The 27,881-nt window shown below is 42.2% G+C and overlaps 1 protein-coding gene across 1 annotated transcript in view; it reads left to right on the plus strand.

Annotated features, from left to right (window-relative positions):
* The window catches only part of LOC139421307 (protein TANC2-like), a 137,978-nt gene continuing 110,097 nt past the window's right edge, over positions 1–27,881 (plus strand). The window contains exon 1 of the mRNA XM_071172057.1: positions 1–238. The gene's annotated coding sequence lies outside the window, so the exon portion shown is untranslated. The remainder of the gene's footprint in view (positions 239–27,881) is intronic.

The raw sequence follows: 27,881 nt of genomic DNA on the forward strand, positions 1-27,881 counted from the left end.
CCTCAAAACCTGGAGTAGGAGGTACCTCAGTGGGAGAAGGACGGAACGATCGAACACGTCGAATCTTTACGCACGCTCGCGAAGGCTGTGTTGTGGTCCAGCTGCTTACTGGAAATCTTGCTGAAACGTTAGCTAGCCATTGCACTGACGTTTATCTACGAACTGACACGGGTTTAATGGTCAGTGGGACGTTCTTGCCTCGGCTTATTTGACAGTGGAGGAGGTGAAAAAAATCAAGGTACGTGACAGCGAATGACAATGCTACATTTGAAACACGAAATTCGAATGAGTTGGTTGAATAACGTTAGTCCTAGCCAAATAATGTGATGTTCTTTAGCGTTCGGTATCTGCTGTGCTGCACTGTTTTAGCTAGCTAGCGCTTGCTATATATCCGCATCGAAGTGTCCCAATCATCTATTGTATTGCAGGTAGCTAGCAAACTAACATAGTTAGCATTCGCTATTTGACAACCATGTAATTTTCGAACATGTTTTTTACTGTAGTTATATTTAGCTGGACAACCTAAAGCCACACAATGAACAATGTGGCCATTTAGTTACACAAAGAAACCCCTTTTGTGTATTCTTTCGCCATACGTCTCAAACTGACTTGCTGAACATCTTTGCATTTAGAATGACAGCTACCCCCCTGGCTAACGTTAGTTAAATAGAGAGTATGTGTATTAAGAGTCATTATGCCCTTGGTGAATTATACCATGGCATTTGCTGAATGGCTCTGTAAACCAAATAATGTATACATGCTTAATCTTTGTGCATTCACAACCCCATACATTTTAAAGCAAACTGGCGCTAGGACATTGAATGCATTACTGCCATTATGGATTATGTGTTTCTTACATTTCCAGTAGTGACAGAACTGGGTCTGGTTTCCCAAAAGCATTTTAAAGAGAAATGTAATCTCTAGCACCACACCAAAATCAATATATGCCAAATGGCGTGTTTCTGGGTTTTGTTGATGTTGGGGTGGTGCTGGAGATTATGAAGTTGAACAATTTAGAAATTGCCCTTTAAGGCTAAATTCGCCGTTCGAATCTTCGTAGGAGCAGTTAAATCTCTGAGCTGTTTTCCAAAACCATCGTTATTAACGTTGCACTTGAAAACGATTAATCTAACATGCTGACCAGACCGCATGTGTGTTTGCGCCATCGCGCGCATGTTGTTTTTTTGCCCCTCCACACCAGATGCGATCAGGACAAGCCAGTTGAAATATAAAAACAAACTTTGAACCAACTTTGAACCAACTATTAATTTGGGGACAGGTCGAAAAGCATTAAACATGTACTGCAATTTAGCTAGCTAGCTTGCTGTTGTTAGCCTTAATTTGACATTAGGTTTTACCTGATTTAAAAATGTTATTTTAGTCAGTTAAAAACAAATTCTTATTTTCAGTGACAGCGTAGGAACACTACCTTGTTCAGGGGCAGAACGACAGATCGGGGATTCGATCTTGCAACCTTTTGGTTACAAGTCCAAGCTCTAACCACTAGGCTACCTGCCGCCTCAGTAGCGCACAGAGTCCTGCACAAGGTCCTCTACTCTGACAATTAATCCACAGATAAACGGGTAAACCGAGTTTGTTTCTAGTAATCTCTCCTCTTTCAGGCTTCTTCTTCTTCGGATTTTATATGGTGGTTGGCAACCAACTTTTTAAAGTGCATTACCACTACCAACTATGCATTACCAACTGGACTGGAGTGTGGACCCTAGTTCATCTCACCCACGGGGGTATATGCTCCTAAAAAAACGAGTTGACTGCATTAAAATATAAATCCAGTAGGCTATAGGCTTATTTCAATCATATGTGACCCGTCTCAAGAAGCTAGGCGTATGTTTCATGTCACTACTTCATGGGAGGGGCATTTGAATTTATTTTTTTAGAAATAAATTAAAATATTTTTTGGGGCAGACATGCCTTCTGGAATATGTTAACTTTAATTTGCCTTAATAACAAACGTGTATGCCATCTGTAATTAAACATTGCATACAAAATAGCATGAGAAAACACTTAGAATACATAACATATGGCAATCATATAAAACGAAGACTTACAGCCTTATTCTAAAATTTATTAAATAAATATAAATCCTCAATCTGCAGACAATACCCCATAATGACAAAGCAAAAACTGGTTTTTAGTAGTTTTAGAAAATGTATTAAACTTAAACAGATACCTTATTTGCATAAGTATTCAGACCCTTTGCTATGAAACATGAAATTGGGCTCAGGTACAACCTGTTTCAATTGATCATCCTTGAGATGTTTCTACAACTTTATTCGAGTCCATGTGGTAAATTCAATTGATTGAACATGGACATGGAAATTCCCGTTCATGTCTATATAAGGTCCCACAGTTGACAGTGTAGAACAAAGACCAAGCCACGAGGTCAAAGGAATTGTCTGTAGAGCTTTCGAGACAGGATTGTGTCGAGGCACATATCTGGGGGAAGGTTTCCCAAAAATGTCTGCAGCATTGAAGGTCCCCAGGAACACAGTGGCCTCCATCATTCTTAAATGGGAGAAGTTTGGAACCACCAAGACTCTTAGAGCTGACTACCCGGCCAAACTGAGCAATTGGGGGAGAAGGGCCTTCATCAGGGAGGTGACGAAGAACCCGATGGTCACTCTGACCGAGCTCTATAGTTCCTCTGTGGAGATGGGATAACCTTCCAGAAGGACAACCATCTCTGCAGCACTCTACCAATCAGGCCTTTATGGTAGAGTGGCCAGACGGAAGCCACTCTATAGTAAAATGCACATGACAGCCCGCTTGGAGTTTGTCAAAAGGCACCTAAAGGACTCTCAGACCATGAGAAACAAGATTCTTTGGTCTGATAAAATAAAGATTGAACTCTTTGGCCTGAATGTCAAGCGTCACGTCTGGAGGAAACCCGGCACCATCCCTATGGTGAAGCATGTTGGAGGCAGCATCATACTGTGGGATTTTTCTTCAGCGGCAGTTACTGGAAAACTTGTCAGGATCAAGGGAAAGATGAGCGGCACAAAGTACAGAGAGATCCTTGATGGAAACCTGCTCCAGTGCGCTCAGGACCTCAGACTGGGGTGAAGGTTGACCTTCCAATATGGCAATGACCCTAAGCACACAGACAATGTAGGAGTGGCTTCGGGAGCAGTCTCTGAATGTCCTTGAGTGGCCCAGCCAGAGCCCGGACTTGAACCCGATCGAACGTCTCTGGAGAGACCTAGCTGTGCAATCCCCATCCAACCTGACAGAGCTTGAGAGGATCTGCAGAGAAGAATGGGAGAAACTCCCCAAATACAGGTGTGCCAAGCTTGTAGCATCATACCCAAGTAGACTCGAAGCTGTAATCACTGCCAAAGGTGCTTCAACAAAGTACTGAGTAAAGGGTCTGAATATTTATGAATGAATGGAGAAAAATATATTTTTGTGTCAAATTGGCAGCCCATCCCTTATGGGATTAATTGACGCATAAACAAACATTATAATAATTCACTATGGTAATTCAATTATAATTCTTCTTCCGGTGTTCTCTGCATTGCACATCGCATATTTGTTTTAATCAATACATAATTGTAAGGTTATCCAAACAATAATTGCATCCCTAGAGCAGTACAATAATATACACATACATACATGCATACCATATACAGACAAATACAGAAATCACATTTACACTTCTATTTCAGTTTTTGCTAAAAAAAAACAACTGCTTTGTCATTATTGGGTATTGTATGTAGCTTTTTAAAAATCAATTTTAGAATAAGGCTGTATTGGATCAGAATGTGGAAAAGTCATGGGGTCTGAATACTTTCCGAATGCACTGTTATAGGCTATAGAACATTTCTTCTCTTGATGGGAAAACTGTATTGATGACTTTGAATAGCCATAAATAATTTTAAGAGCTACAGCGAGCTGTTGAGCCTATATTCTGGAATCATTTTCAGCACGGAGCAACTATTGTAACGACACATCGTTAACACTCGTAAGCCTAAATTCCATCGCTATTGGGAAACTGGGCCTGATCTGCCCTAGAAAGCCTATGTAAATTATCATCGCCAGAACGGCCATTTTGGGGGGGGAGACTGCCATTTGTGCTCTGATATTAGAACTGGGTCTGGTTTCCCAAAAGCATCTTAAAGAGGGATGTAAAATATTTAAAAAAATGTACTTCATAGTCATCATCTCCAGCACCACTCCAACATCAATATATGTCAAATTACACGCTTCTATGTTTTGTTGGGATTGTGCTGGAGATTATGAATATGAAGTCGAACAATTTATAAATGTCCCTTTAAGGCTAAGTTCATCGTTGGAACATTCGTAGGAGCATAGTTAAATCTCTGAGCTGTTTCCCAAAACCATCATTATTAATGTTGCACTTGAAAATGCGTAATCTAAAACGCTGACCAGACCGCACGTGTGTCTGCGCCATCGCACGCATGTTGATTTTGCCCCCACCCATACCAGACATGATCAGGACAAACAAGTTGAAATATCAAAACAAACAAAAGCATTAAACATTTATGGCAATTTAGAAAGCCTATGTAAATTACGATCGCCAGATTGGCCGTTAAAAAATATATATTGGACTGCCGTTTTGTACTATAAAATTAGTTTGATCCCCACAGTAACTTATTTTATATTTCGCTACAAATCGAGATATTCAATGAAATATTGATCCATTCTGACTACTACATTTGTCGTCACACAGGACCACGTGCTGACACAGAATTATTACGAACTGGCAGGCTACATGCACGCTCTTTGCATGTGCACCCAGCAGCGTTGGGTTGACTCACTCAAACGACTCTATGCGACCTCCTTTATTCCCCAAACTTTTCCTCAATCACTCATCTTTCTTGAAGTGACCGTTATGGATAGGCACTGACACAGGGACCCAATATTTGGGTTTGTTTACTTATTCTGCTAATCCAGTTTCCAAACAGCAGTCTCCAAACAGCTGCAGTCTCCAAACAATTGCCTCATGGTGACGCCATAAAATGAGGTAGCCTAAAATCAATAAGATGAGGTGAGTTTGTATTTTGGGTGAACCATCCCTCTAAACAGCTAAAGCCCCCTTTCTCCTACTTATAAACATTGTTGGGCCATGAATCAAATACTGTCAGACAGCCTACTGGCTATGCTATTTTAACTAAAAAACAACCCAGATTAAATAATCACAGTTGGCCAGTGCCTCCAGGGTGAGATTTTTTATGACCGACACGTAGCAATTTCTTTGTAACTTTCATTTACGTGCCGGAGGGCGGCTGTGGAAAAGTGATTAGGGAAATGGATGTGCAGTCTAGGGTTGGGGGCTTTAGCAAGGTACTTCACAGAAATAGAGCCAGCTGTCGCAGCAGACAGCAGCAATGATGAAATTGTCCCAGATTGGGGTGTCTGTTGAGGAAATGGCAAAATCATAATTCAGTTCAGCCAATTGATTTACCGGCTGGAGTGGCTGCTTGGATCTTTATGATGAATGAGTATGGAAGGGCCTTAGCAAAACAATAGTGAATTGGGAACCCACTAGACCAAGTGAAAGGTTTTATGACATTGACTTACTTTTATTAATTCTACCTTTTAACATGCAGTAAGTGAAAAGATTTTGTACAGACTGCTGAGGGAAGCCAATTAGATCTGATGTAGAATAAATGTGACTTTGGCAAGTAGCCTACTTCCAGCAGTCCCGAGCAGTGTAATTTCTCAAAGTTGCTAGTCTTGATGCCATAGGCCTACTTGTATTCTTTATTTTTATATACACTGCTCAAAAAAATAAAGGGAACACTAAAATAACACATCCTAGATCTGAATGAATGAAATATTCTTATTAAATACTTTTTTCTTTACATAGTTGAATGTGCTGACAACAAAATCACACAAAACATTATCAATGGAAATCAAATTTATTAACCCATGGAGGTCTGGATTTGGAGTCACACTCAAACTTAAAGTGGAAAACCACACTACAGGCTGATCCAACTTTGATGTAATGTCCTTAAAACATGTCAAAATGAGGCTCAGTAGTGTGTGTGGCCTCCACGTGCCTGTGTGACCTCCCTACAACGCCTGGGTATGCTCCTGATGAGGTGGCGGATGAGGGATCTCCTCCCAGACCTGGACTAAAGCATCCGCCAACTCCTGGACAGTCTGTGGTGCAACATGGAGTTGGTGGATGGAGCGAGACATGATGTGCTCAATTGGATTCAGGTCTGGGGAACGGGCGGGCCAGTCCATAGCATCAAGGCCTTCCTCTTGCAGAACCCCCACCTGTGGACGTCAGGCCCTCATACCACCCTCATGGAGTCTGTTTCTGACCGTTTGAGCAGACACATGCACATTTGTGGCCTGCTGGAGGTCATTTTGCAGGGCTCTGGCAGTGCTCCTCCTGCTCCTCCTTGCACAAAGGCGGAGGTAGCGGTCCTGCTGCTGGGTTGTTGCCCTCCTACGGCCTCCTCCACGTCTCCTGATGTACTGGCCTGTCTCCTGGTAGCGCCTCCATGCTCTGGACACTACGCTGACAGACACAGCAAACCTTCTTGCCACAGCTCGCATTGATGTGCCATCCTGGATGAGCTGCACTACCTGAGCCACTTGTGTGGGTTGTACTCTCCGTCTCATGCTACCACTAGAGTGAAAGCACCGCCAGCATTCAAAAGTGACCAAAACATCAGCCAAGAAGCATAGGAACTGAGAAGTGGTCTGTGGTTATCACCTGCAGAACCACTCCTTTATTGGGGGTGTCTTGCTAATTGCCTATAATCCTGTTGTCTATTCCATTTGCACAACAGCATGTGAAATTTATGTCAATCAGTGTTGCTTCCTAAGTGTACAGTTTGATTTCACAGAAGTGTGATTGACTTGGAGTTACATTGTGTTGTTTAAGTGTTCCCTTTATTTTTTTGAGCAGTATATATATTTTTATCCTGTTTTCTCACCAATGTTGTGGTATCCAATTGGTAGTTACAGTCTTGTCTCATTGCTGCAACTCCCATATGGGAGAGGTGAAGGTCGAGAGTCGCGCATCCTCCGAAACCCAACCCAAGCTTCTTGACACAATACCCACTTAACCCGGAAGCCAGCCGCACCAATGTGTTGAAGGAAACGCCGTGCACCTGGCAACCATGTCAGTGTGCACTGCACCCGGCCCGCCACAGGAGTTGCTAGTGCGCGATGTGACAAGAACATCCCTGCCGGCCAAACCCTCCCCTAACCTGGGCGATGCTGGGCCAATTGTGCGCCGCCCCATGAGTGTCCAGAGCCTGGACTCGAACCAGGATCTCTAGTGGCACAGCCTTAGATTTTTTCTTTTTTTCCCTAAGCTTATTGCTCTAATAATCTCTTCTGACTGAGGTTAAATGGGTTTTCCTTAAATGTCTGAAGAGAATGCAGTCTCAGGAAGCACCTCTCCTGCGAAGGGTGCTCTACCACTAACACCTGGCTGCTACTAAGATATACTGCTCTGATGGGAAAGTAAAGTCAACACAACTAAGACAGTTGTGCCAGGTGTTACAAGCAATTTAATGCATCCTTTTAAAAATGTCTGAAACCATTTTCCAGTAGATTGTTATGAAACAATGTAAGATTGATTTAGATGGTTTTTTATACCTCAGTTGCAGCCCAATCATATAGCCTAGTAGAGTATTTGATTTGATACATATAAATGGATTCTTTGCACAACATTATATTCATCCCATTGCTCCCAAGCCTCCCACCTCAGGTTTATCTTACTGGCTGCACACTCATGCACACCTTTCTCCCTTTGATTTGATTGGGATGAGATTATCAATGGTCACAGCTGTTTCACCTTTTGGTGTTTGCTGCAGCGATAAGATGGTTGAGAATCTGACATGCAAGTAGATTTTCCTCTTGAGTCACATTTGGAGATGGCATATTGCTGTGCTTAGCGCAGTATGACGGACTGTATGTTCGAGCAGCAGGTTTGGCTTGTCCTACTCTTCCAAAATGGGCTTTCAATATATTTGGCTGAATACTGTTATAGGACAGTCTTTCTCAGAAGTTTTCCAATTTATGTAATTTATTACATAATGTAATTACGGCATTGGCTGCCTATGCATCCAAACTATGGAAACACAATTGACATCTCCTTAAAAATGTTTGTGTGGAATCACAATAAAGGGATTGTAACTGACTGTAACCATCAACATAACCTAAAGAGGTCCTTCAAGTTCAAAAAGCAGCAAGTTGTTGTAAGTGACCATTTTTTGTAGTTGAAACCAGGCCAACTTGTAAGAGAGCCTGACCCCCTGACTCTCAATTACCCACAACCTCCTACAGGTGGGCTCTCTGCTGTCGCCTGGCTCTTATCTCCATGCCCAATTTTACTTCCTACAGGACACAATTCAGCTGGCCCCATAGGCAGAGTAGGAGGTGGGGGTTCGGCGTCTGGCACTTTTTTTCTCTCTAGTCTAGGGCTATGCAGCATGCATTCATATGGGCTAGATTTAATTGTCAGTGCCTCTCAACTAGTGCTAATAATATCAAGGAGACTAACGAGGAGGCTAAAAGTTCCTGTTGAGACCACACATCAGGGTCAGTAATGCTTTGTTTGCTGTGTGTGTGTGTGTGCGCGCGCATGTCTAACGTTTGTTGTTTCTTCTATGTGGGCCAACATCAATCTGGTTCCAAGATACCAACAGACAAGACTTTTGGTTACAATGCTGTATTATTTCCTGATATCGGATCCTGAGTCACCATCCTGAGTGAGAGAGAGAGAATGTTTGGATTATTTGGGGTTACTAAAGCACAGACCAATACCCCTCTCTTATAATAATATAAGAATTGGCCCTAGTCAACCAAACTCGGTTTCTTGTTTCAATTGCCAACGATTTTTGTGTTGCCACACAGTTAAGGTGGCATTTCTCAGTAGTAGAAATGACCAGGGACGTTATCTTTAAGTGCGTGAATTGGACCATTTTCTGTCCTGCTAAGCATTCAAAATGTAATGAGTACTTTTGGGTGTCAGGGAACATGTATGGAGTAAAAAGTACATTATTTTCTTTAGGAATGTAGGGAAGTAAAAGTTGTCAAAATTATAAATAGTAAAGTACAGCTACCCCAAAAAACTACTTAAGTAATACTTAAACATTATTTTATTTAAACATTTTTTAACTCAAGTACTTTACACCACTGAACCCTGCTAATTGACTGAACCCAGTCTCATTGTTTGCACACATTTAGTTGTGGACTTCAAGAGAATGCTGAGTTATCTTGCATGTTGACATATAAGTGGTTCCATTGTATCCTCTTCTTCCTCAGTAAGCAATATCAAAACAACTTGATTTGAAGTGTTGACTTGCACCATAAGAGCTCAGCTGAAGCTGAATGATGGGGGAAAATAATTCAGCTAGCGTCAGACAACCAAGTCTCTGGTGCAGTACCCATTTTTTTTTTTTTAGAAAGAGTTAAAGAAATACATCCCTCTATTTATTTTTCTTTCGCACAGCAGTTTAATTTAAATGGACCACTGAACAATACTGTTTACACTACAACAAGTAATGTGTCACCTGCTATGCAGAGGGGAAAAACAGCTGTGAATGCAGCCGTTTTCACTGGACCACAGCGTTTCCCTAATGGAATAGATTTGTAAATTCTCATAAATGTTATCGATGAGGGATGACTGCAGTCACTCCAGGAAGCGGCACTTGTCACCGCTCCTCATCAGGAGGCCAGTGGGATTCAACCATGTCAAGGTGACAAGGCTGCTGGCTCCATCATGGAATTAGCCTATTTTACATCAGCTCACCCAGCTCAAACATTCACATCTTTCAGTTTCACAAATGATCCGTTTGCTTATATTCTACTTTTTGAGACCAATTTAATCCAAGTTTCCTCATTAACAAAGCCATAGTTGTTCTCCTTTTGTCTTTTTTGCATGTTAAAATGAAGCCGACTCAAGCTCAGGATTAGAAAATAAACGGTAGTGTCATCTGGCGTATGTTGCACCTAGCACTGCAGGTAGACTGAAGAGGAGTATTTTACAGATCCTTTCTGGCAACCTCACCCCCAGGTTTATTCAGTCTCTAGCTCAGACTTCCAGGACTCCACTGAAGTCCCAGTACATGTCATCTCCAATGGAGCGTGCCACCAGGGCCTTCTGATCTGATCAGAGGGCTGTTTTGACCCCATTCCTCCCTCTTCTATTCCCCTCTCCTGAAGCCATCATCTCGTTCACGACATCCATACCATGGTGCCACCTCGTCTTCAGAGACCTCGTACATGTACTGAACAAAAATATGATTGCAACAATTTCAATGATTTTACTGAGTTACAGTTCATATAAGGAAATCAGTCAATTGAAATACTATTCATGTACATGTAGGCTTTGTGGTGGAAGCAGTTCAGGATCCTTTTGGAAGAGGAGTTGTCGTGCCCTCTTCATGACTGTGTTGGTGTGTTTGGACCATGATAGATCCTTAGTGATGTGGACACCGAGGAACTTGAAGCTCTTCGCGGTCGAGACTTTTGTATCAACAACTTCCTCTCTGAATTTAAGTCTCGTTTTCTCACACCAGAAAGAAATAGCTAATATGGCTATTTATATATCTAAAAATATCTGAAGTTAATATGGCTCCTGCTTGTGAGTAAAGAAAGACTGGGGGTACTGTTTCTTAACTAAATTGCAGCCACTGTTTTGATAGAAATGGTCCTACAGATCCACCCTCTGAACTCAATACAAAGGAGTCTGAGGGAAGAACAAACTGGACAGGTCTTAAATTGTCCTCATCGGTCTTTCTAAGTTGTTACATTGGACAGTACCTCTTATTTTTTATTTTTTTTACCAGACATATTGCTGTCACTTCTATTTGTTTTTTTTCGGGACTCGGGAGAGACGAAGGTTGAAAGTCATGCGTCCTCCGATACACAACCAACCAAGCCGCTGCTTCTTTAACACAGCGCACATCCAACCCGGAAGCCAGCCGCACCAATGCGCCGGAGGAAACACCGTGCACCTGGCCACCTTGGCTAGCGTACACTGCGCCCAGCCCGCCACAGGAGTCGCTGGTGCGCGATGAGACAAGGACACCCCTACCGACCAAGCCCTCCCTAACCCGGGCGACGCTAGGCCAATTGTGCGTTGCCCCACGGACCTCCCGGTCGCGGCCGGTTACGACAGAGCCTGGGCGCGAACCCAGGACTCTGATGGCACAGCTGGCGCTGCAGTACAGCGCCCTTAACCACTGCGCCATCCGGGAGGCCCGCTGTCACTTCTAAACACCTTTGCCCGTGGGGGTTTGCATAGTGGTTGGCATTGCAATATTAAAATATGTCGCTTGACCAGATAGACTGTTGGATACTATTTATAAAATTACTGGAGTGCATAGAATTTGCTTCCAGATGTACATTGGCCTAGCCTACATTTGAACTGAAGCACGTCAGTGCCTTCCTTTCCCCTTGCACTTGAATATACAACCTCTCCATGGCTCTGAATTACTTCCATTTGAAAAGCTGATTTATAGATGATCTGTTATTGATTTCAGAACATCACGCACCAGGTAAGGCTGTGTGTGTGTGTTTTTGTATGTTTTATTTTTTTTCAAGAGGCTACTCAGACGCTCTGCTTCCTGACCATTAAAGAGCAATCTTGTGTAATCCTGTGGAAGGCTATCTGTGGTGCATCTGGAGGCTACACTAATCTGTGATGATTGGTCGTACTCAGTATGAGAACACAATCAGTTTTGAGTGTTGTTCTAGAGAAACATCTAATCCGATAGCCTATTTCTCTTTTGGGTGTAAATTTCAGCCTCTATCTCAATTTGTAAATATGTTCTCCAAATGGGTAATTATGAGCTCATGTATTGATTCTTTCATCTGCACCTCTCTAATTCTCTCTGACGGACAGGCCTAAACAGCAAGCATCTAGCCCATGTTTTGTCGGTGTTTACGGTCTTCGAAATCTGAGCTTTTCGACTTTCACCCGACTTCACATCCCCTTCAACCTTCTCCTGAAGTAACAACAAAAAAAATATAAACTTCTCAAGATGGCCATTTATTTATTTTCCCCTCCAGTTTTATAGTTGACCCTGAACATTTGTTTTAAAATCAAATTTTATTGGTCGCGTACACATTTTCCAGATATTATTGCAGGTGCAGCGAAATGCTTATGTTTCTCGCTCCAACAGTGAAGTAATATCTAACAAAACAATACACACCGTCTCAAAACACTGGCCGGAATGTAAATATACTCTTTCCATGACATAGACTGACCAGGTGAATCCAGGTGAAAGCTATAGTCTCTTTATTGATGTTACCTGTTGAATCCACTTAAATCCATGTAGATGAAGGGGGGGAGACAGGTTAAAGAATGATTTTTAAACCTTGAGACAATTGAGACATGGATTGTGTATGTGTCCCATTCAGAGGGTGAATGGAAAAGACAAAATATTTAAGTGCTTTTGAAAGGGGTTCGGTAGTAGGTGCCAGGGCACTTTTTACCAGGGCAAAAGAGGGGTGCAACTCAATATTAGGAAGGTGTTCCTAATGTTTTGTACACTCAGTGGATATGTAGATAATGGTGTGTATGGACAATATATGAGTAGAAAATGTGTGTACTGCAGTAGTTATATAGGATGAGCGTTTTACCAATAGACATCTGTTTCCTTTTGCAGATAATCAGACACTGACATGATCCCCAAACAGACAGCTGTTATAATTTTCGGTAGCACCGTCCGGGTATCTGCTTTAGTGGTCCCCTGCAGGATTTAGTTGTAAAGAGCAGGGCTGGATGATACATCTCTATATTACGGCGTACGCTGCACTATGCTAGACACAGTGCACACATGGGATTCTTGTCTGTTCCATGAAGGAAAACCATATCATAATGCTGAAGACTGGATAGAGAGAGAATGCCTTCAAATCAGGTTCAGTGAGTGGATGCGCCACCGTGCCATGCTGTTTTAAGGTTTAATGCCTCACATGGGCATGGAACCTAATTGCTTTATATGGCGGCCTTGCGAAAGCGGCCACCACTTTTAGCCCATTACCCTGCATAAAATTGATGATTTTCTTTCCTCCCACATCTACATAATGTGACCATTTGTGCGTGGTGCTAGGAGATGGCCATTGTCCATATTCACTGGCAACCCGCAGTGACCACTGCTCCCCATTCCCTCCGCTCATTACAGAGGTAATAGCATCGACCTCTGTCCCCTGAGCACACAGCCTTCCATACGTTTCTCATCAGCTCATTCCCACCAAGCCTTCCATAAGCCTCCAGTGATCATTGACTTTGAACTACCTCCAACGAGCCCATGTGATCAGCACGGCCTGTTTATTATGCAGGTTTATAGGGGGGGGGGTGAGCTCCACCACGTTCCCATTCTGTCGCTTCCGCTGGAGACAGGGAAGGAAAAAAGGAGAGGGAGGATCTGGGCTCTTTCAGAAGCCTTTGTTTTTCATTGCTGCATTTCTCTCTTCATACCATCTATACCTAACACTAGATTACAGAAGAGTGCTGATTTTAATCTAGGCTATATTACTGCTATAGCTAACGTATGTAGCTTCTCCACCGTTTGTCTATATGAACGGGGGAAAGCCAGCCAGTTCTGTATTTCCTACTGGTGGAGTGGAGCAGTGACCTCCCACTGGGGCTGGTGGATTCCTGCACTCTGCTGTATAATTAATGAGATCGTAGCAGAGAAAGGGCAGGGACATACAATACCCAGACAGAGATACAGAACAGAGAGGGACAGAGAGAAGACTGGCAAATATGGACTGAAAAGAAGAGAGGGTCAAAATAAAACAGTCCCAAAAACATGGAGAGCTTAGTGCTGTAATGGAGGTTCATGGGCTGAGTTACAATTGGCCTAGCTCTTTAAACAGTGGAGACTTCTTCTCCATAGAATGCAGGCAGGTCTGACAACAGCCAGCCCCATAGGCAGAACACTATCTTAAAGTATTCACCTGTTTCTGCTTTAGCCCTCCTACAGTAGGAGAATAGACTATGCCTTCTGTTTTTTATTTTTTTATCTTTATTTAACTAGGCAAGTCAGTTAAGAACAAATTCTTATTTTCAATGATGGCCTAGGAACAGTGGGTTAACTGCCTGTTCGGGGCAGAACGACAGATTTGTACCTTGTCAGCTCGGGGATTTGAACTTGCAACCTTCCGGTTACTAGTCCAACGCTCTAACCACTAGGCTACCCTGCCGCCATTTTAGGAACTCTACCTGTTCCTAAAACCGGCTTCTGGTGCACTGCACAAAGAGGCATATGTTGTCCTTCTACTGTTTGATAAAGCAGCAGCTGTTACGTAGTCATTTTTCTAATTTATTCCCTGCAATAGCCTATAGCCTACTTGGAAAGAAACATACAGATTTTCAAAGAAACATAGTATGTACCATACTACCATTATATGAATAGTAACAGTACTACAGTAAAGACTGTGGACATTGGCCAACAGGCTGTGGAACTACAGTATAGACCAGGGGTAGGCTACTAGATTGAACCATGGGAGATTTTTGTCGATGCGGCTGTTCAGGGGTCCAGAACATGATTATAATAATTTGTACACTGCAAATTCACCACAACTAAGTCCAAAAAGAGGTTGTATTTGAAAATAATAATTTCATACCTTGATTACGTTGCTATATACAGTTGTAGCTCGGGGCGGCAGGGTAGCCTAGTGGTTAGTGTGTTGGACTAGTAACCGAAAGGTTGCAAGTTCAAATCCCCGAACTGACAAGGTACAAATCTGTTGTTCTGCCCCTGAACAGGCTGAACAACCCACTGTACCTAGGCCGTCATTGAAAATAAGAATTTGTTCTTAAACTGACTTGCCTAGTTAAAATGAAGGTAGTCAGAAGTTTACATACACCTTAGCCAAATACATTTTAAACTCAGTTTATCACAATTCCAGACATTGGTAAAAAGTCCCTGTTTTTGGTCAGTTAGGATCACCCCTTTATTTTAAGAATGTGAAATGTCAGAATGTCAGAATAATAGTAGAGTGATTTATTTCAGCTTTTATTTATATTATTACATTGCCAGTGGGTCGGAAGTTTACATACACTCAATTAGTATTTGGTAGCGTTGCCTTTAAACTGTTTAACTTGGGTCAAACATTTCAGGTAGCCTTCCACAAGCTTCCCACAATAAGTTGGATGAATTTTGGCCCATTCTTCCTGACAGAGCTGGTGTAATTGAGTCAGGTTTGTAGGCCTCCTTTACTCGCACACGCTTTTTCAGTTCTGCCCACAAATGTTCTATTGGATTGAGGTCAGGGCTTTGTGATGACCACTCAAATACCTTGACTTTGTTGTCCTTAAGACATTTTGTCACAACTTTGGAAGTATGCTTGGGGTCATTATCCATTTGGAAGACCCATTTGAGACCAAGCTTTAACTTCCTGACTGATGTCTTGAGATGTTGCTTCAATATATCAAAATAATTCTCCTGCCTCATGATGCCATCTATTTTGTGAAGTGCACCAGTCCCTCCTGCAGCAAAGCACCCCCACAACATGATGCTGCCACCCCCGTTCTTCACGATTGGGATGGTGTTCTTCAACTTGCAAGCATCCCCCTTTTTCCTCCAAACATAACAATGGTCATTATGGCCAAACTGTTCTATTTTTGTTTCATCAGACCTGAGAACATTTCTTCAAAAAGTATGATCTTTGTCCCCATGTGCAGTTGCAAACCGTAGTCTGGATTTTTTTATGGCGGTTTTGGAGCAGTGGCTTCTTCCTTGCTGAGCGGACTTTCAGGTTATGTCGATATAGGACTCGTTTTACTGTGGATATAGCTACTTTTGTACCTGTTTCCTCCAGCATCTTCACAAGGTCCTTTACTGTTCTGGGATTGATTTGCACTTTTCGCATCAAAGTACGTTCATCTCTAGGAGACAGAACGCGTCTCCTTCCGAGCGGTATGTCCTAACCGACTTGCGAAAACTATAGTTTGTTAACAAGAAATTTGTGAGGTGGTTGAAAAATGAGTTTTAATGACTCCAACATAAGTGTATGTTAACTTCTGACTTCAACTGTGTGTATGCATGCTGCCGCCAGCAGGTTCGTACCAATCCAGAAAGAGCTACAGTAGCAATGTAATGCACGACCACGATGAAAGCTCTTCAACTTGCCTCATCTCTGATTCTTGTTTCTCAGCCTGGTGGGATGATGGCAATGGCTTTAGGAATCAGCTCTGAATTACCCATCATTCATCTCCAGGGTGGTTTTTGATAACTTCTCAATCAACTGGCCCTTGGCCGGTCTGCCCAATCAGCTCTGAATCACCAGGTTTTGTAGCTCTGGGCTGCAGAGTTCCTTCTCTTCTGGATCAATATGGACACTACTGTTGCTATGAAAGGTACCCCCAATGAATATCCTGCTGGTGTTTATCAGATCCTGCGCTTTGAGGCCTGAGGCTGAGCTTAAGATGTAGGTCTGCAGCTTCAGAACTACAGATTGAAGGGATATTTTTCCAAAACCATTATGTAAATGAGGTATGGTCAATTCAGCTGAAACAGGCTGCATGTTATTGTTTTGGATGAAGCGAGAACAATACTCCTTTTGAGGCATCTGAAACTAGGTTGCACCAATAATTCTACTATTTGTGTTCATTTGCATCACTGTCAATGACATACTTTTATTTATCAAATTCCACTTGTGCCTAATCCTTATTGTGGCTAGCTTCACAGCACACAACCTGGTCCGGTGGAGCCTCATTAGCCAGATGAAGCTAGCTGGCTGCTAATAATGTTAGCTTTGGGCAACCGGTTCAACCTGTCTGGGAACGGGGTTCCGCTTCCGCTAGCGGATCCCCTCGCCAACAGCCAATGTAATTGCAGGGCGCCAAATACAAATCAACAGAAGTCTCATAAATCAAATTTCTCAAACATACAAGTATTAGGCACCATTTTAAAGATACAATTCTCGTTAATCCAGCCACAGTGTCTGATTTCTAAAAGGCTTTACAGTGAAAGCTCCACAAACGATTGTTACGTCACCACCAAGTCACAGAAAAACCCAGCCATTTTTCCATCCAAAGAGGAGTCACAAAAAGCACAAATAGAGAGAAAATGAATCACTGACCTTTGATGATCTTCATCAGATGACACTCATAGGACTTCATGTTACACGATACATGTATGTTTTGTTCGATAAAGTGCACATTTTATATCCAAAAATCTCATTTTACATTGGCGTGTTACGTTCAGTAGTTCCAAAACATGCGGTGATTGAGCAGAGAGCCACATCAATTGACAGAAATACTCATTATAAAAAGTGTTGATGAAAAATACAAGTGTTATGCATGGAACTTTAGATAAACATCTCCTTAATGCAACCGCTGTGTCAGATTTCAAAAAAACTTTTCGGAAAAAGCCTACCATGCAATAATCTGAGTACGGAGCTCAGAGCCCAAACCAGCCAAAATAAATATCCGCCAATAGCATTATAAATATTCACTTACCTTTGATGATCTTCATCAGAATGCACTCCCAGGAATCCCAGTTCCACATTAAATGTTTGATTTGTTCGATAAAGTTAATAATTTATGTCCATATACCTCCTTTTGTTAGGGCATTTGGTAAACAAATCAAAACGTGCGTGCAACTTCCAGCGGAAAGGTCGGACGAAAATTCCAAAAAGTTATATTACTGCTCGTAGAAACATATCAAATGATGTATAAAATCAATCTTTTTGATGGTTTTATCATAAATGTTCAATAATGTTCCAACCTGAGAATTCCATTGTCTGTAGAAAAGCAATGGAACGGGAGCTACCTCTCATGTGAATGCGCTTGACTGAGCTCGTGACTGCTGGCAGACCTCTGACTCATTCCCCTCTCATTCAGCCCCCTTTCATAGTAGAAGCATCAAACAATGTTCTAAAGACGGTTGACATCTAGTGGAAGCCTTAGGAAGTGCAACATAGCCCCTCTTGAAGATACAGTGGGATATTGGTTGAGTTGAAAAACTACAAACCTTAGATTTCCCACTTCCTGTTTGGATTTTTTCTCAGGTTTTTGCCTGCCATATGAGTTCTGTTATACTCAGACATCATTCAAACAGTTTTAGAAACTTCAGAGTGTTCTATCCAATACTAATAATAATATGCATATATTAGCATCTGGGAATAAGTAGGAAGCAGTTTACTCTGGACACGCTTTTCATCCAAAAGTGAAAATGATCCAGTGAAATACGGAACCGTATTTTATCAAACGGCTGGCAACCCTAAGTCTAAATATTGCTGTTACTTTGCACAACCTTCAATGTTATGTCATAATTATGTAAAATTCTGGCAAATTTGTTTGCAATGAGCCAGTCGGCCCAAACTATTGCATATACCCTGACTCTGCGCACAATGAACGCAAGAGAAGGGACACAATTTCCGTAGTTAATATTGCCTGCCAACATGAATTTCTTTAGCAAAATATGCAGTTTTAAAAAATATATACTTCTGTGTATTGATTTTAAGAAGGGCATTGATGTTTATGGTTAGGTACATTCGTGCAACGATTGTGCATTTTTCACGAATGCGTTTTTGTTAAATCATCATCCCTGAAGTAGTCTGTGATTCGATGATAAATTAACAGCCACCACATTGATTATATGCAACGCAGGACAAGCTAGTTAACCTAGTAATATCATCAACCATGTGTAGTTAACTGGTGATTATGTGAAGATTGATTGTTTTTTATAAGATAAGTTTAATGCTAGCTAGCACCTTACCTTGGCTCCTTACTGCACTCGTGTAACAGGTGGTCACCCTGCCACACAGTTTCCTTGTGGAATGCAATGTTATCGGCCAATATATTGTAGGACATCCTTCGAGTTGGGATGCACACCATTGTTACTGCTACATTTACTGTGATATACTTAGAGCTCAATGCAACTTTAATCAGAGGCCTTTATCACATTCCTCACTCTTCTTGCTCACTGTTGTTACTGATGGTTACATTTACTTTCAATCTACTAGGCCCATTTTCTATCATTGTCACACTCCCTGTTAAATTTGTCCACAAAGCTTGGAATGATATAATTACTCACATAGAGCTGACTGAAAGCAGTTTAGATGGGAATATTTGTCTGTGGTTTTTCAGGTCTGTATTTGCAGTTTCTCAAGGGTCCGTTGGAAGACCAAGCCCTCTCAGGCACTTAAGCCCTAAAGATACCATGCGCAGACCTGTAGGATGAGTCATACAGTGGTGTGTGTGTGTGTGTGTGTGTGTGAATGTAGGACTGTGTATTGTCTACATAAGTGCAGGAAGCACTGCCTGATAAGAAAGAAAATATAAATTAATAACCTGGGCCAAACCATGCCCCCGCACTCCACAGTGAGAGAAATCATAATGTTCCTACCCATGTCTGTTTCCTGGAATCTGTTTATTAAACAACCTGCTCCCTGTCTCTCTTTAACTCCCCTACCCTCCTCTCATTGCCTCACCATCTTCTCTTCCTCCTCCTCCTTGTGGGCTGACAGTGATGGAGAGAGGCAGTCACTCCGGTTTAAAACCACCTCCAAACAGAGATGGGGATGAAATTAAGATTAGAGAGGAGAGGTAGACGGAGAGGACACCGCCACCGCCGGTCAAGGGCTGATCCTTCTGCCTGGACTGGAATCAGTAGGGTAATGGCCAGAAGGGACCTGGAAGGCACCAGCATGGAGCCGCTGCAGCCTGTACTGGAATTGATCTCCCAATATCTATTTCATCTTTGCTTTATGGTGCTGGCTGTGTCAAACCTTGGTGAATTTGCTGATTCTGCAGTGTGCTCACTTCATCAACACTAGTCAAACAGCTGACCAATCTGATACGAACATGTCTTTGCCAGCCCGCAATGGACCTCTTTGATATGACGATACATTAACTTTGAGAGTATGCATTTATCATAACTAGAACAGAGAAACGGAGGGCTCTACCGCAAGCTGTCACTAGGAATCTTTGATGGCTTTTTGTTGTAGGCACAAAATGTTTTTTGATATAGTGCAAACACCCGTAGGCTTATGTGCGTTATGGGGGTACATTTGTTTTGGCTTTTTCGTAGATGTGTGTCATGTGTTTTACTGGTACGACAAGAAAAAGATAGACATGCAGTGTCTGAAGCCAGCACTACAAACAACAACACCCTGTTGGCCCTCAGACACATTGCTCCGATAGAAGCAGAGCAGAGACATGGCGAGCAGCATATCTTTGTGTGTGTGTGTGTGCGAGAGTGCACTTTAACAAGATGGTAAAACTGGAGTTTCTTACCAAGGCTTACAAGCAGCATTAGCCCCAGGGCAGATAACATCTGTAGTGGCTCAAGTCACCACTCAAAGGCTGCCTTATATTCTCTCTCGCTCTCTCAAAACAGTGGCTCCTAAGAAGCTCTGGCTAGAGTTCTGGTCAGGGGAATCGACAGGCTAACATGAGGCCAGGGCTTTTTCGTTTGGTTTTTACTCGCTTTAGGCTACATCCCTCATTTTCTTGGCCGTTGTTCTCTGAGCACGAGTGAGGGATTGTTCAGCGTTGTACCCAAGAGATTTTATAGCTTGGTTTGACTCGGAGTCAAAAAATGAAATTATACAGGAGGACAAATGATCTGTTATGAAGGCAGATGGACTGAGCCTTCCAACCAGGCAGACACAGAGGGCCCTGATGATATTCTTTGGCCATACATAATAGCTAGGCCTATTCCCATTGATATGTAAAAACGTTTTTGTCCTGTTTTGGAACATAGACTAGTATTAGATTAGTATTACTGTTGCTTTGTTCCCTCAGCCACTAGCATTGGGCACAGGCGATGAAGGCTTAGGGGCGCGATCCTATCATCCCTACTCTCCTCTTGTATGTAGAGATTAGCACACTGACACACATTGGTGGCTTGCCTTGTTTCAGCTATAAACTCAATCAATGAGGGCTGTTTACCTTGACACATACACTCCCCTACATATTTATTTGGACAATGAAGCTAAAACATTTACATTTTTCTCTGTACTCCTACATTTTGGATTTGAGATCAAATGTTTCATATGAGACTACAGTACAGAATGTCACCTTTTTTATGTGAGGGTATTTTCATGTATATCTGTTTTAGAAATACCATAACCCCTCCCAAAGAAATTTGAACCTCCCATGTTATTGTTAATGGTGAGGTTAGCATGTCTTGGGGGTATAATTTTGCATCTCCTAACCTTTGCACTAATCATTAGTCAGTATTCATTCATTTATTTATTGAACCTTTTATTTAACTAGGCAAGTCAGTTAAAAACAAATTCTTAAACCCTAACCTGGACGACGCTGGGAAAATTGTGTGCCGCCCTATGGGACTCCCAATCACGGCCGGTTGTGATACAGCTTGGAATCTAACCAGGGTCTGTAGTGACACCTCTAGCACTGAGATGCAGTGCCTTATACCGCTGCGCCACTCTGCATTCATGATTATAGCATCCACATTAAGTGTTCAAAAACATTCTATTCACAAAAAAAGTGACTCCAAAATTAGCTAACTTCAAATGAATCTAACAAGTTTGTAGAGTTACAAGCTTGATGTAGTCATTGCGTGTTAGGAATATGGGAGCAAATGCTAAAGTTTCGACTACTTTAATACACGTGAATTTTTCCAAATACCTATGACAACTTCAGAAGGTCAAGTGCTTTCATTTGTAAATGGTGAAACAGATATGTATTAAAATACCCTAAAATAAAAGGGGACATTATGTACCCTCATATGAAACATTTGATCTCAAATCCAGAATGTATGTTTTTGCTTCGCTGTCTAAATAAGTACGTAGTGTATGAACAGACACGAGATGCACTCAAATATAGAAAATGGGTTTCTGGAGACTGATATTGCAGCTTTCACTCTTGCTGATGCGCAAGTCTGCACTCTCATAGGCCATTTATTTATAGACATATTAGCATAAGATATTTCAGACTTTATGGCTCTTCTCAGAATGGTTTAAACATTAGAATCAAGGCATAGGCAGATGATGCAATTTATGTGTGCCATTTTGGAGGCATAAATATAAATTGGATTAGGCCTACATTTTCCTCTTAGAAAAAATGCAGTTAAACATCATCCTGGACAGAATATTAGAGATGAATGTGTTTTAATCTTTATCGGTGTCTCTATACGTGACACCGGCTCTCCTCTTTAAAGCCTTTTCCTCAGGGGCTACAGAAATGTAATTTTCTTCTGAATATCTTTCTTTCTCTCTCTTCCAATCTCTCTCTCCTCTCCCTCTTCCGGATGGTGGATTTTGTCCTTGCTAGGGCACAGGGCTCTCTGCTGTTTCAGCACACGGTGCTGGCTAAAAATACCCCTCCGCCCCTCTGGTCCAGCATCCAATCCTCAGCGTGGGAGTGGGAAGAGAAGTAGAGAGAAGCGAATGAAGAGGGTGCGGTGGAGGGAGGGGGAGTAGGCTGCGTTTCGCCCTGGGTTGCACCGGAGTACAGAGACACTGAAGCACCTCCGACGCAGGAGCTCCACAACCTACTCTGCCAAAGCTCTCCTCTCTGTCAGCCAGAAGCTCAGGTCATTATAGATGTGGGAGTGGAGAAGGGATTGGCCACTTCCATGAACAAGTCAGTTTACACTGGATGTGATACAGGCTGCTACTTTAGTGCAGCCATGCAATCAAAAGGATGTTTCACAAATGATTAAAACTAACTTGCGTCATTCATGTTATTCTTGCCACACTAATATGAACTCTTATCTGCTTTTCCACTTCCTAAAACAAACTTCAGACCATTGCAAGAAAATAGGTAAATGCACTGCAACCTAGCTCTCCCTGTTCTTTGATGTTGATGGCTCACTCGGCAGCAGCTATTAGAGCAAAGCTCTGCAAGGTGATCTTCTTTGATTGAGATCTTCCTGGCTGGTACAGTAGGCTACCCCAAAAGGCTTCTTTCTCCCTCTAAGGTCAGGGTCAGTAAGTCAGGAGAGAGAGTCTTACACCTTGGTTACACCATGTGTGTTTTTTTTCTTCTCTTTTCTATCCACTAGATCTGATCATGATACACAGGTTCAAATACCAGAACCAACTACACAATTTTTATTGAACCTTTATTTAACTAGGCAAGTCAGTTAAGAACTAATTCTTATTTACAATGACGACCTACCCCGGCCAAACCTGGACGACGCTGGGCCAATTGTGCACCACCCTATGGGACTCCCAATAACGGCCGGATGTTATACAGCCTGGATTCGAACCAGGGACTGTAGTGATGCCTCTTGCACTGAGATGCAGTGCCTTAGACTGCTGTGTGTGTGTGTGTGTGTGTGTGTGTGTGTGTGTGTGTGTGTGTGTGTGTGTGTGTGTTAACTGTTTAACTGTACTAGAATGCTTAAAAGGCCGCAATTAAAAATAAAATAAAAATCGGTTATCAGTATCATCCAAAAATGTATTTTCAGTACATCACTAGTCTGAGAGTCTTTAGGTGCCTTTTGGTAAACTCCAAGCGGGCTGTCATGTGCCGTTTACTGAGGAGTGGCTTTCGTCTGGCCACTACCATAAAGGCCTGATTGGTGGAGTGCTGCAGAGATGGTTGTCCTTCTGGAAGGTTCTCCCATATCCACAGAGGAACTCTGGAGCTCTGTCAAAGTAACCATCGGGTTCTTGGTCACCTCCCTGACCAAGGCCCTTCACCAATTTCTCAGTTTGGCTGGGCAGCCAGCTCTAGGAAGAGTCTTGGTGGTCCCAAACTTCTTCCATTTTAAGAATGATAGAGGCTACTGTGTTCTTGGATCTTCAATGCTGCAGAAATGTGTTGGTACCCTTCCCCAGATCTGTGCCTCAACACAATCCTGTCTCAGAGCTCTACAGGTAATTCCTTTTGAACTCATGGTTTGGTTTTTGCTCTGACATGCACTGTCAACTGTGGGACCTTTATATAGACAGGTGTGTGCCTTTCCAAATGTTTATTTCACCTTTATTTAACCAGGTTGGCAAGTTGAGAACAAGATAAAGCAAAGCAGTTTGACACATACAACGACACAGTTACACATGGAGTAAAACAAACATACAGTCAATAATACAGTAGAAACAAGTCTATATACGATGTGAGCAAATGAGGTGAGATAAGGGAGGTAAAGGCAAAAAAAGGCCATGTTGGCAAAGTAAATACAATATAGCAAGTAAAACACTGGAATGGTAGATTTGCAGTGGAAGAATATGTAAAGTAGAAATAAAAATAATGGGGTGCAAAGGAGCAAAATAAATAAATAAAATAAATACAGTAGGGAAAGAGGTAGTTGTTTGGGCTAAATTATAGGTGGGCTATGTACAGGTGCAGTAATCTGTGAGCTGCTCTGACAGCTGGTGCTTAAAGCTAGTGAGGGAGATAAGTGTTTCTAGTTTCAGAGATTTTTGTAGTTCGTTCCAGTCATTGGCAGCAGAGAACTGGAAGGAGAGGCGGCCAAAGAAATAATTGGTTTTGGGGGTGACTAGAGAGATATACCTGCTGGAGCGCGTGCTACAGGTGGGTGATGCTATGGTGACCAGCGAGCGGAGATAAGGGGGGACTTTACCTAGCAGGGTCTTGTAGATGACATGGAGCCAGTGGGTTTGGAGATGAGTATGACGCAAGGGCCAGCCAACGAGAGCGTACAGGTCGCAATGGTGGGTAGTATATGGGGCTTTGGTGACAAAACGGATGGCACTGTGATAGACTGCATCCAATTTGTTGAGTAGGGTATTGGAGGCTATTTTGTAAATTACATCGCCAAAGTCAAGGATTGGTAGGCTGGTCAGTTTTACAAGGGTATGTTTGGCAGCATGAGTGAAGGATGCTTTGTTGCAAAATAGGAAGCCAATTCTAGATTTAACTTTGGATTGGAGATGTTTGATGTGGGTCTGGAAGGAGAGTTTACAGTCTAACCAGACACCTAGGTATCCACGTATTCTAAGTCAAATATTGTCCAATCAATTGAATTTACCACAGGTGGACGGACTCCAAGCAAGTTGTAGAAACATCTCAATGATGATCAATAGAAACAGGATGTACCTGATCTCAATTTTGTGTCTCATAACAAAGGGTCTGAATAGTTATGTAAATAAGGTGTTTGTGTTTTTAATTTCTGTAAAAAAAAAGTCTAAAAACCTGTTTTCGCTTCGTTATGGGGTATTGTGTCTAGGTTGAAGTACATTTAAAAAAAAATATATATTTTAGAATAGGGCTGTAACGTAAGACATTTTGGAAAAAGTGAAGGCGTCTGAATACTTTCTGAATATACCGTATATTAATTTCGGGACAGGTTGAAATGCATAAAACATTCATGGACATTTCGCTAGATAGCTGTTGCTAGCAGTTTGTCCTGGGAGATGAACATTGGGTTATTATTTTACCTGATCATGCATATGGTCCCTTTTTTATCTGGTTAGTTTTTTTTATACACAGAGAGCGTGTACAAAGAGAGGGGGCCTCAGGGCCGATGTCTGCTAATGTATGGGCTAATGAGTTCTTAATGGACTTTTAGAGGAATGGCTCCAACTTTCCCACTCCAATCTAGTGCCATCTCCAGGAGAGCACTGGTGAGGCCCGCTCAGCAGATGTCCCCCTGAGGTTACTGTGGGTTTCATTAGGAAGATGGACCTAGGGAAGACATGCCAACCATATCCCCATGCTTTAGGGGCAAAGGAAATGGATAAGGGACTGTTTCCAGGAGATGAATTAGGCCTAGTAAAATCTCTTAGCAACATTGGAGCTCAGCTCCAGCTCAATCTCATTTTTAACCATCACTGAAGCTCACTATGTGTCTGTCTACCACAGAGTTAACAAAGGTCAATGTTTCTGAAGATGTCATCCATTTCCCTTTCCCTCCATTATCCTCACCTTTACAGTGAGAAAAATGACAGTGAGTGTTTCATGGTTTTAATGGTTATTTTACCTAAAAGAGTAGATTCTATTTCTCTTGTCTATTAAAAAAAGTAAAATGCTTGAGCAATCAAAGGGAAAATGAAAAAGCCATGAATATCTTTCCACAATTATTTTTGGTTTGTTTGTACGTGTTAGCATGAACAATGCCTTCTGGGGATGGTGGCAAACAAATTGTCATGCAAATGAAAGAAACAAATTCATGCACCTCCTTATCTTGTTCAGTGGGTTAGGCCTCACATTAGGGCTGTGAACGTTTAAACGTCAAAACGATTCAACGAAATCAGGATCCCCCCACAAAATTACAATCACGGTGCAGTTATTACAACTTTATTTTCCTTGATATAGCCTAACTAGATCGTAGGCTATAAAGGGCTGGGGAAAGTTGTGTAAAAACCAGAGAGGAAGAGGAACCTTAGGCTACTTTGGTGAATTTGGGAGGCATGTAAAACAGATTACCAAGACATATGCGCACCACGTTTTTTCAGCCAATTTTATTTTTTTTGCCACTAGATAGTCAGAACCATGCACTAGGCCTGTCTGTCTGGTGGCCGACCTGCCTATACTGTACCTCTCTCTCTCGTCCCTTGCTAGCTCGCTATGAAAGATGCAAGTGTTTTGATTAGTTGCTGTACTTCCGAGAACACAGTCTCCTCCTTTCCAAAAATATGGAATTTAAGAGTCGATTCCAAGTGGAATCTAATCTTGACACTCCGAAATGGGGAGTCGACGTGCAAGGAGTAAACTCTCCACCATTCGTTGTTAACAGTTGGAAAAAATGGTGGCGAAAGGCAAGCGACAGCAGCGAAGTCCTATATGGCAATACTTTGAGAAGTTAAATGAGAAGGAAATGTAAACTTTGTGGCGGAATTGAGGTACAGTAATGATAGTACAGGTGCAATGCTTAACCATCTGAAATGGATGCACATTTTTCATTTGACACATCCCTAACACACCACACACACACACACACACACACACCCAGTCACGGCCACAGCTTCCCAACATGTGTGCTGCTATCTTTGCTCTGTGTGTAAGGTCATCCATCTTGTACTACCGTTCTCGCGGTATGTCTCTGTGTGTGAGTATCCCCTCAGGCTATTCAGAGCAAGACATGTCAAAGTTCTACAGGCATCCTCAGACGTCTTAAACACAGCACCTATGACTTTCCTCACCTTTGACTGCTCACACTGAGACTTCAGTCTCGCCAGACAGAGTGCTACTCCTCACAGTCCCAAGGGACTGACTGTGAAATTGCAATTTTCCGCTCTGGTGGCACGCCGATGTGTAATTTACTTAATGAGATGGATTTTTGGAAGGGATGGTAAAGGATGGGGGATGGCTAATTTTAAAGAGAAGGCTCTTATATCATCATACTCTGGTCCTTCTCTGGCATATCCTGACTTCCTGACCCACAAAGTAGTCTCACGCTATTCATCATTTCTAGGGTCCTATTGTCTACTTGACATCCTTGGACTGTTGGTCTTGAGGATCACTCAAGGAATGACCCAAGTCCTCAGGATAGACCAGGAATATATGTTGAGTGTTGTTTGGATATGCCGTCAATGTCATGGGACGTTGAGACTGGATTTATAGAGATATCAGATGCATTTCTCAGAAATTTGTTTTTGCTGTACACTGGATAACTGGCAGCAACTCAGGACCCCACAGATGAAGGTCCAGGTCTCTGCTTAGGCATCAGCCTTAAATGCACAAGGCAATTCACTGATTTTGAGTTATCTAAATAATGGCTTTATATTAGTTCGAAGCAAACAATGTGTTGTTCAGCAACTCCTGAAATGATTTGTTTAGGATGACAGGTGCCATATGCTATCGGAGCTAGAGAGAATCATTGTGGCCCTGATGGGTACCTCCAAGCGCACGGTTGGTATTTTCTGTGTTAACAGTAATTCAGTTTGCTACTTGCATTTTGCTATTGCTAGGTGTGAGAGAAAGATGCTTACTAGTTTTTCTATTTTTTTATGAAATGTTTTTTTTTTTGGGGGGGGGGGGGGTTAAATTTGCAGGACTGAGCTGTGGTAACTCTTATACTGACAGCCTTTCT

This window comes from Oncorhynchus clarkii, chromosome 12, assembly GCF_045791955.1.
Source record: "Oncorhynchus clarkii lewisi isolate Uvic-CL-2024 chromosome 12, UVic_Ocla_1.0, whole genome shotgun sequence".
Taxonomy (NCBI): Eukaryota; Metazoa; Chordata; class Actinopteri; order Salmoniformes; family Salmonidae; genus Oncorhynchus; species Oncorhynchus clarkii.